Here is a 9730-nt window from a genome sequence, read left to right on the forward strand (position 1 = left end):
CTGGCTCATAGGATTCCTGCTGAAAGTTGTGCTGTTAGCTTTACTGGATTCCCTTTGTGTGTGACCTGCCCCTTCCCTTTAGTTGCTTTTAATATATATATTTTTATGTTGACCTTGGAGAATCTGATGATTATGTGTCTCATGGATGGTCACCTTGTATAGTATCTTACAGAGGTTCTGTATGTTTCCTAAATTTGAATGCTATATTTTTTCCTTTCTTTTTTTATTATACTTCAGGTTCTGGGGAACATGTGCAGATCATGCAGGATTGTCGCATAGGTATATACATGGCAAGGTGGTTTGCTGCATCCATCCCCTGTCACCTATATCTGGCATTTCTCCTCATATTATCCCTCCCCAACCTCCCCACCTCCTACTGTTCCCCCCAGGTGCCCCCAACAGACCCCAGTGTGTGATGCTCCCCTCCCTGTGCCCATGTGTTCCCATTGTTCAACACTCATCTATGAATGAGAACATGTGGTGGTTGATTTTCTGTTCTTGGGTCAGTTTTCTGAGAATGATAGTTTCTAGATTCATCTGTGCCCCTACAAATGACACGAACACATTGCTTTTTTTAATGTCTGCATAGTATTCCATGGTGCATATGTGCCACATTTTCCAAGTCCAGTCTATCATTGATGGGCATTTGGGTTGGTCCAGGTCTTTGCTATTGTAAACAGTGCCACTGTGAGCATATGTGTGCATGTGTCTTTATAATAGAATGATTTATAATCCTTTGGGTATATACCCAGTAATGGGATTGCTGGGTCAAATGGAATTTCTATTTCTAGATCCTTGAGGAATCTCCACGGGGTCTTCCACAATGGTTAAACTAATTTGTACTCCCACCATCAGTGTAAAAGTGTTCCTATTTCTCCACATCCTCTCCAGCGTCTGTCTCCAGATTTTTTAATGATCAGCATTCTAACTGGCATGAGATGGTATCTCAGTGTGGTTTTGATTTGCATTTCTCTAATGACCTGTGATGATGAGCATTTTTTCAAATGGTTGTTGGCCTCAGATATGTCTTCTTTTGAATTTGAATGTTGACTTACCTAGCAAGGTTGGGGAAATTTTCATGGACCGTATCCTTAAATATGTCTTCCAACTGACTTGCTTTCTCTTCCTCTTTTTCAGAGACGTCAATGTGTTGTAGATTTGTTCTGTTTACATATCCTATACTTCTCAGAGTTTTTGTTCAATCTTTTTTATTCTTTTTTTCTTCATTTTTGTCTGACTGAGTTGATTCAAAGAACCAGTCTTCAAGCTCCAAGATTTCTCCTCAGCTTGGTCTATCCTGCTGTTAATACTTCTAATTGTATGAAAAAGTACTAGTAGTGAGTTATTCAGCTCTATCAGATCAGTTTGGTTCTTTCTTAAAATGGCTATTTTGTCATTCAGCTCTTCTATTATTTTACCAAGTTTTATTTGTCTGTCATTCCAGCCATTTCTGTCTAAGAACCTTTGCTGGGGAGCTAGTGCAGTCATTTGAAGTTACAAAAACACTTTTGCTTTTTCAGTTGCCAGTGTTCTTGCACTGGTTCTCTTCTGTGTGGGCTGATGTTCTCTTAGTCATAGAAGTCGCTGTTCTTTGTATGGAGCTTTTTGTTTATATATCATTTGATGTCCTTGAGGGTTTGACTATGGTATAAGTTTGGGTTCAGTTGACTTGCTTTATTTCTAGATGGTTTCAGGGGGTCACGGCTCAGGTCAGCACTCCTGAGTGGCATGCTGTAACCAGGCCCACAGCTTTATTCTCTGGCCTCTCAGGGTTGAGCCTCTGGTGTGCTGAAGAAGCTGAGATGTTCCCAGATCCTGGAAACAACATTTTGATGGGGGAGGGGGCTGTGCCAGCAACAACACTCTAATAGGTGGTGCCAACAAATTCACTCTGTCAGTGTATGGCAGTGTTGTCTATGCTCATGTATGGATGCCAGTGGTGGCAGGGTCTGTACATGCGCATATCCCAAGAGTTCCATGTGTACACATGTGCTGGTGGCAGCAGTGTGGTGAGTTCCACACGTATGCATGAGCAAAACAATGGGGGAGGCTGTGGGTGAGTGTGTGTACTCACAAAGTGGTGGGAAAAGGCTGAGGGCAGGTGCACACCAGTGAGGGACCATCTGTAGCTCTCTGATGGTTAGTAAGGGTCTGCAAGGAAAGGAATTATGGTGTTGGCTGTTGGGTGGTGACTTGGTTGTATATCTGAAGCTGTGGCCAGGCAGAAACCTTGGGAGATATCAGCAGATAGAGAGGATGCCCAGATCAGACTCATCCCAACTCACAGGCAAGATAGCTCTCTTCTGTCCAGGCACAACTGCCAACAAAGGCCAAAGCCACCTAGAGAAATGTTGTGAGCCTTAGAGGCTGGGCATCCCTGGCTGTACTCCACTATAGCTGTTATCATGCTAAACTCTCTGGGGTTCACCCAGGCTGGAGTCTTGTCCCTTCCAGCTCTCCAAGCAGCTCTCTCTGATAGCTCAAATGTCCCTGGTTGTCATGGGGCTGTTGGCAGCTAGAATTCTTGAGGTCTGTGATGAAGAGACTTGAGGTCTCAATGCTTATTTAATTTGCTCCTTCCCTAGAAGGAACTCAGGACCAGGAAGGAGTTCTGGTGCTCTGCAACCCCATTCTGGGTTCCCAGCTCCCTCCTCCTTCAGCCTAGCATCTGTTTTCTCTTTCCATCCACTCTCAAAGCAGTCCTTCCAAAGATCTGCTTGGAGTGTGCCATTCGTCTTGATGGTCTGGTCTTTTGGTGAGATCAGCTCTTCCTGCCCATCCTGGCTCTTTTTTCTGAGATGGAGTTTCGCTCTTGTTACCCAAGCTGGAGTGCAATGGTGCAATCTCAGCTCATCACAACCTCCACTCACCGCAACCTCCGCCTCCTGGGTTCAGGCAATTCTCCTGCCTCAGCCTCCTGAGGAGCTGGGATTACAGGCTTGAGCCACCATGTCCGGCCTGTTTCCCCTAAATCTAAAGAGCAGTGCTGAATAGGCAAGAAAGCAAAGCTGGTTTAGAGTGCAAGGGGAAAACTAGGAGGACAGGGTTCATGTAGGAAACAAATGACAAGTGAATCTTCGAAAGATGAACTAGGCTTCCTATGCTGAGTCTCATATGTTATGGTTCAGAATACCAGCTCGAGTTTCAATTCATGCAGTCTGAATGCCTTTTCTGCCACTTTTTAACTATGTAATTTGACAAGATATTGCACTGTATTTCTTGTTTGAAACATTAAACAAGTTAATATAGCTAGCGTGAATTAAACTGTGCCAAGTAACTTATAGGTTTTAGCCATTATTATTATCTAAGTCACCAAATACTTAAAAGCTGTAATTTCTTTTGAAGTTGGGACAAAAAATAATCAAAACACTGATTTACAAACGTTTATTTGTCACGGTTTTGCAGGATGGATAGAAGCCAGGACAGCATGGAAGCAGAGATGTCAATTTGAAAGGGTTTGTAGTGATTGAAGTAAGAGCTAATGTGGATAAAGTTTGAGTGTTGGTGGGACTGGTACCAGGCAGTAGATGTTGCTACAGGGCTAGGCAGAACTTGGATCTGGAGGGTGGCGACAAATATGCAGGCAAAGATGATGGAGGTTTTGTGCCTAGGTTAGAGAGGGCATGTGTTTTTAACAGAAAGAGATTAATCAGGGAGATGGTCTCTCTGGAATGGTGCTGGGTTCATTTTGGAACAAGCTCATGCCTGAATTTGAATCAGAACATTTTATTTTAAAATATTCCATTGCTCTTTTCATATATATATAATTTCTTGCATTTCTTTCCTTTTACTAACTCCATCTGATTCTAAGCTTACTCTTTTGTTTCTACCTGCCTCTAATCAATTCTCTTTATACTAGAGTGAGGTACTTCTAAAACATTGATCAGATCATGCCAATCTATTGTCTATCCCTCTCCCTCCTTGTTCTTCAACTTGAAATAAAATCTAAACTTCTTAATATGGCCTCTAACTACATGGTCTAGCCCAGTGCATCTCTGCCAGGTATACTGCCACTAACCTTACGATCTGCCACTGACACATACTGTGCTCAAACAGGTCCATCCATGTTGCTTTTAGGAAAAAGAAGCGCTTTTTTCTCAACTTTCAGGTCACAGAGCAAATTTAACTTCCTCTGAGAGACCTTTTCTGACTACACTATGTCAGGACTCCAGCTTTTACCATTATTCCCTAGCTAGCCAAGAGGAAATGGGAAAAAGAATGAAAATGTTAGGATTGTTATTTTCCCAGAGAAATGTCCTTTATTCCGTAGTTACAAAATGTAAGGAAAATAAGGGCACAGATCTAAGGACAGAGGAAGAAGATTTGGTGGTGGGAAGATCCCCTTTTAGCCACCTCAGGGCAGTGAGGATTGTCCCATTGTCCCAACACAAATCCTAAAAGAGGCTGCTTATATTTTTGGAAAAAGTGTTCAGAGACAACATTCTGGATTTGAACTGCCTGAAAACCCTAGATTCAACCTTCTCTTTCTTCACCTTGTTCCTAGAATATAGAGTACATACAGATAAAACTGTCCTATTAGAAGTCAATAGGCAACAAGAGATTTGGGATATAGAGGTAATACAAATTTTAAAAAATGAAAAAGAAGATAAAGAGGGTAAATGTTTATTAAAAATTCCATCTTTCACTTAAGAAACAAAAGTACTTCCTGTAAACAGTTTTCCTTAATAAATTAAGAAAGAGATTCATTTTATTTCATTTTTATTATTGTTGCTATTGGTTTTTAAATGTACATACAGGAGACTACGTTTTTGGTATACAGTTCTAAGTTTAACACATGTATTGATTCATGTACCGATCACTGCAATTAGTCTGTAGAGGAGTTCCATTAGATTCTTTGTAGTCAAATCCTCTGTCACTCTTAACCCTTGGAACCTGTGGATCTATTTTTCATTCCTATAGTTTTGCCTAATCTATAATATTATATAGTTGGAATCATAAATTATATAACCATTTGAGACTGTCTTCATGACTCAGCATAATGCCTTTAAGATTTGTCCATAGTGTTGCATTTGTTAATAGTTCATTCTTTTTTATTGCTGAATATTATGCCATTATATAGATATGCCTTAGTTTGTTTATTCACTCACCTTTTGAAGAACATTTAGGTTGTTTTTAGTTTTTGATATTAATAATTAGGAGTATAGCTGCCAAGAACATTTATGCACAAGCTTCTGTGTGAATACAAGTTTTGTTTTGTTTTTCTCTGTTATAAATTTGATTTTTGTGTCATTGGGTAAGTGACTATATAAGAAAAAGAAAAACTTATAAGAAAAAGACAGTCTCTTTTGTGGTAGTGTTATAACTTTTTGTATTCTTATTAGCGAGTTACAAGATTTCCTGTTGCTCCATATCTTCTCCAGTATTTGGTATTGTCAGTTCTTTTATAATGGACAGTGATGTTGAGCGCATATTCATAGGCTTATTTGTTAACCACATAATTTCTTAGATGAAGTAATTGTTCAAATCTTTCTCCTCATTTTAAAAAAGTGTTTTATTTTTTTCAATTGATCATTGGGAGTTCATTATATACTCTAGAGATAAGTCACTTTAATTCTCCTCAGTGTCTGTTGCAATGCAAAAATTATGGAGTTGATTCGATCAGTTTACATTTGATCAGAAAACATTTAGTCTCCTGTTTTCCTCTATCTGTTTTGTAGTTTCACATTTTATAATTAACACTATGATCCATTTTGAATTCATCTTTGTATAAGATGTGAAGTTTAGATTGAAGATATTTGTGGCTTTGTTTTTTGGTGCAAGAATGCTCATTTTTCCCAATGTTTATTGAAAATGCAATCAATATTCCATTTAATTGCTTTTGCCCATTTGTCAGAAATCAATTTGACTTATTTGTTGGGGCCTGTTAGTAGACTCTTTATTCTATTTATTGTATTAGGTTGGTGCAAAAGTAATTGTGGTTTTTGGCATTATTTTCAATGAAAAAACCTCAATTACTTTTATATCAACCTAGTATCTTTCAACTCAAGAGAATGATGTGCCCTTTTATGTATTAAGTTGTTCTGAGATTTGTGTTATCATAAAGATTTGGCATAGCAATCATGACGTATTACATTTATACATATATATTTTAGCTTTTAAAATTTAGTTTTGGTAATTTGTAAAATTTCAGTTGTTCATTTCTTATAATAACAATGTTTTTGTGTTGATCTTGTGTGTTGTGACTGCTAAACTGATTTATTGGGTTCAGGAAATTTTATTTGCAATTTTCTGGGTAGATGATTATAAGATCTGAGAATATATGTTTATTCTATCAATTTGTAAAAATATTATTTTAAAATGTATTGTTATCATTACTCTTACTTTGCTTTGCTGCACTAGCTAGGATTTTTATGGTATTGAACAAAAATGGTATAAATGAACATCGGTCTTTTTGTCCCATTCTCAGGTGAAAACATTCATGTTCATGAGCAATATTGGTCTGTAATGTTCCTTTCTTTCATTTTTTTAAAAAATTATTCTCTTTGACAGGTTTTTATATCAGAGTATGTCTCATAAAATGAGCATCATAATGCGGTCTTATAAAATGAGTTGGGAAATCTTCCTTTCTTGTCTATTTCCTGGAAGCAAGTATACATAATTAGTGTATTTCTTCTTTCAAACTGTTAAAAAAAATTCCTAGTAAAAATATCTGGGTTTGGAGTATTTTTTCCCCTTGGATGCATTTAACTAGGAAATTGATATCTTTGATAGATGTAAGACTATTCATATTATCTATTTCCTCTTTGATGAGCCTTGGTATTTTGTAGCTTTCAAAGACTTGGTTCATTTCATCTAAGATGTTAAAGTTATATAAGATTGATTACAAAAACATCTTATATTTTCCATGTCTGTGGGCTTTGTAGTGCTAATATCTCTTTTATTTCTGATACTGGTAATTTGAACCTTTTCTTTTATATGACTAATGTCATTGATATTCCCCCCAAAATCTTTTGGTTTTATTGATTTCATTTTTCCTATTACTTCTCCATTTTAAATTTCATCAGGTTCTGATCTTTATCATTTCTTTCCTTCTATATGATTTTTTACTTTTTAAAATATTTCTTAAAATTGTTTCTTACATAATCTGTATCTTCCTTCTTTTCTAATATAAACATTTACTGCTCTTTTTCTGTGACCACTGATTTAAGTTACATCCCTAGAGTTTTGATATGTTTTATTTTCATTTATTTTTATTTTTTTTAATTTTTTTTAATTTTTATTGGATTTTAGGTTTTGGGGTACATGAGCAGAGCATGCAAGACAGTTGCGTAGGTACACACATGGCAGTGTGCTTGCTTTGCTTTTCTTCTCCCCTTCACCCACATTTGGCATTTCTCCCCAGGCTATCCCTCTCCACCTCCCCCTCCCACTGGCCCTCCCCTTTTCCCCCCAATAGACCCCAGTGTTTAGTACTCCCCTTTCTGTGTACATGTCTTCTCATTTTTCATCACCCACCTATGAGTGAGAATATGCGGTGTTTCATTTTCTGTTCTTGTGTCAGTTTGCTGAGGATGATGTTCTCCAGATTGATCCATGTCCCTACAAATGACACGAACTCATCATTTCTGATTGCTGCATAATATTCCATGGTGTATATGTGCCACATTTTTCCAATCCAGTCTATTATCAATGGGCATTTGGGTTGATTCCAGGTCTTTGCTATTGTAAACAGTGCTGCAATGAACATTCGTGTACATGTGTCCTTATAGTAGAAAGATTTACAGACTTTTGGATATATACCGAGTAATGGGATTGCTGGGTCAAATGGAATTTCTATTTCTAAGGCCTTGAGGAATCGCCACACTGTCTTCCACAATGGTTGAACTAATTTACACTCCCACCAACAGTGTAAAAGTGTTCCTTTTTCTCCGCATCCTCTCCAGCATCTGTTGTCTCCAGATTTTTTAATGATCGCCATGCTAACTGGCGTGAGATGGTATCTCAATGTGGTTTTGATTTGCATCTCTCTGATGACCAGTGACGATGAGCATTTTTTCATATGATTGTTGGCCTCATATATGTCTTCTTTCGTAAAGTATCTGTTCATAACCTTTGCCCTCTTTTGAATGGGCTTGTTTGTTTTTTTCCTGTAAATCTGTTTGAGTTCTTTGTAAATTCTGGATATCAGCCCTTTGTCAGATGGGTAAACTGCAAAAATTTTTTCCCATTCTGTTGGTTGCCGATCCACTCTAGTGACTGTTTCTTTTGCCGTGCAGAAGCTGTGGAGTTTCATTAGGTCCCATTTGTCTATTTTGGCTTTTGTTGCCAATGCTTTTGGTGTTTTGTTCATGAAGTCCTTGCCTACTCCTATGTCCTGGATGGTTTTGCCTAGATTTCCTTCTAGGGTTTTTATGGTGCCAGGTCTTATGTTTAAGTCTTTAATCCATCTGGAGTTAATTTTAGTGTAAGGTGTCAGGAAGGGGTCCAGTTTCTGCTTTCTGCACATGGCTAGCCAGTTTTCCCAACACCATTTGTTAAACATGGAATCCTTTCCCCATTGCTTGTTTTTGTCAGGTTTATCAAAGATTGTATAGTTGTATGTATGTTGTGTTGCCTCTGGTGCCTCTGTTTTGTTCCATTGGTCTATATCTCTGTTTTGGTACCAGTACCATGCTGTTTTGATTACTGTAGCCTTGTAGTATAGTTTGAAATCCGGTAGTGTGATGCCCCCCGCTGTGTTCTTTTTGCTTAGAATTGACTTGGCTATGCGGGCTCTCTTTTGGTTCCATATGAAGTTCATGGTGGTTTTTTCCAGTTCTGTGAAGAAAGTCGATGGTAGCTTGATGGGGATAGCATTGATTCTGTAAATTACTTTGGGCAGTATAGCCATTTTCACGATATTAATTCTTCCTAACCATGAACATGGAATGTTTCTCCATCTGTTTGTGTCCTCTCTGATTTCGTTGAGCAGTGGTTTGTAGTTCTCCTTGAAGAGGTCTCTTATGTTCCTTGTGAGTTGTATTCCAAGGTAATTTATTCTTTTTGTAGCAATTGCGAATGGCAGTTCATTCTTGATTTGGCTTTCTTTAAGTCTGTTATTGGTGTAGACGAATGCTTGTGATTTTTGCACATTGATTTTATATCCTGAGACTTTGCTGAAGTTGCTTATCAGTTTCAGGAGTTTTTGGGCAGAGGCAATGGGGTCTTCTAGGTATACTATCATGTCGTCTGCAAATAGAGACAATTTGGCTTCCACCTTTCCTATTTGAATACCCTTTATTTCTTTTTCTTGCCTGATTGCTATGGCTAGAACTTCCAGTACTATATTGAATAGGAGTGGTGAGAGAGGGCTTCCTTGTCTAGTGCCAGATTTCAAAGGGAATGCTTTTAGTTTTTGCCCATTCAGTATGATATTGGCTGTTGGTTTGTCGTAAATAGCTTTTATTACTTTGAGATACGTTCCATCGATACCGAGTTTATTGAGGGTTTTTAGCATAAAGGGCTGTTGAATTTTGTCAAATGCCTTCTCTGCGTCAATTGAGATAATCATGTGGTTTTTGTTTTTGGTTCTGTTTATGTGGTGAATTACGTTGATAGACTTGCGTATGTTGAACCAGCCTTGCATCCCTGGGATGAATCCTACTTGATCATGATGAATAAGTTTTTTGATTTGCTGTTGCAATCAGCTTGCCAATATTTTATTGAAGATTTTTGCATCTATGTTCATCATGGATATTGGCCTGAAGTTTTCTTTTATTTTCATTTTTAT

This window comes from Callithrix jacchus, chromosome 1 (genome assembly GCF_049354715.1).
Source record: "Callithrix jacchus isolate 240 chromosome 1, calJac240_pri, whole genome shotgun sequence".
Classification (NCBI taxonomy): domain Eukaryota; kingdom Metazoa; phylum Chordata; class Mammalia; order Primates; family Cebidae; genus Callithrix; species Callithrix jacchus.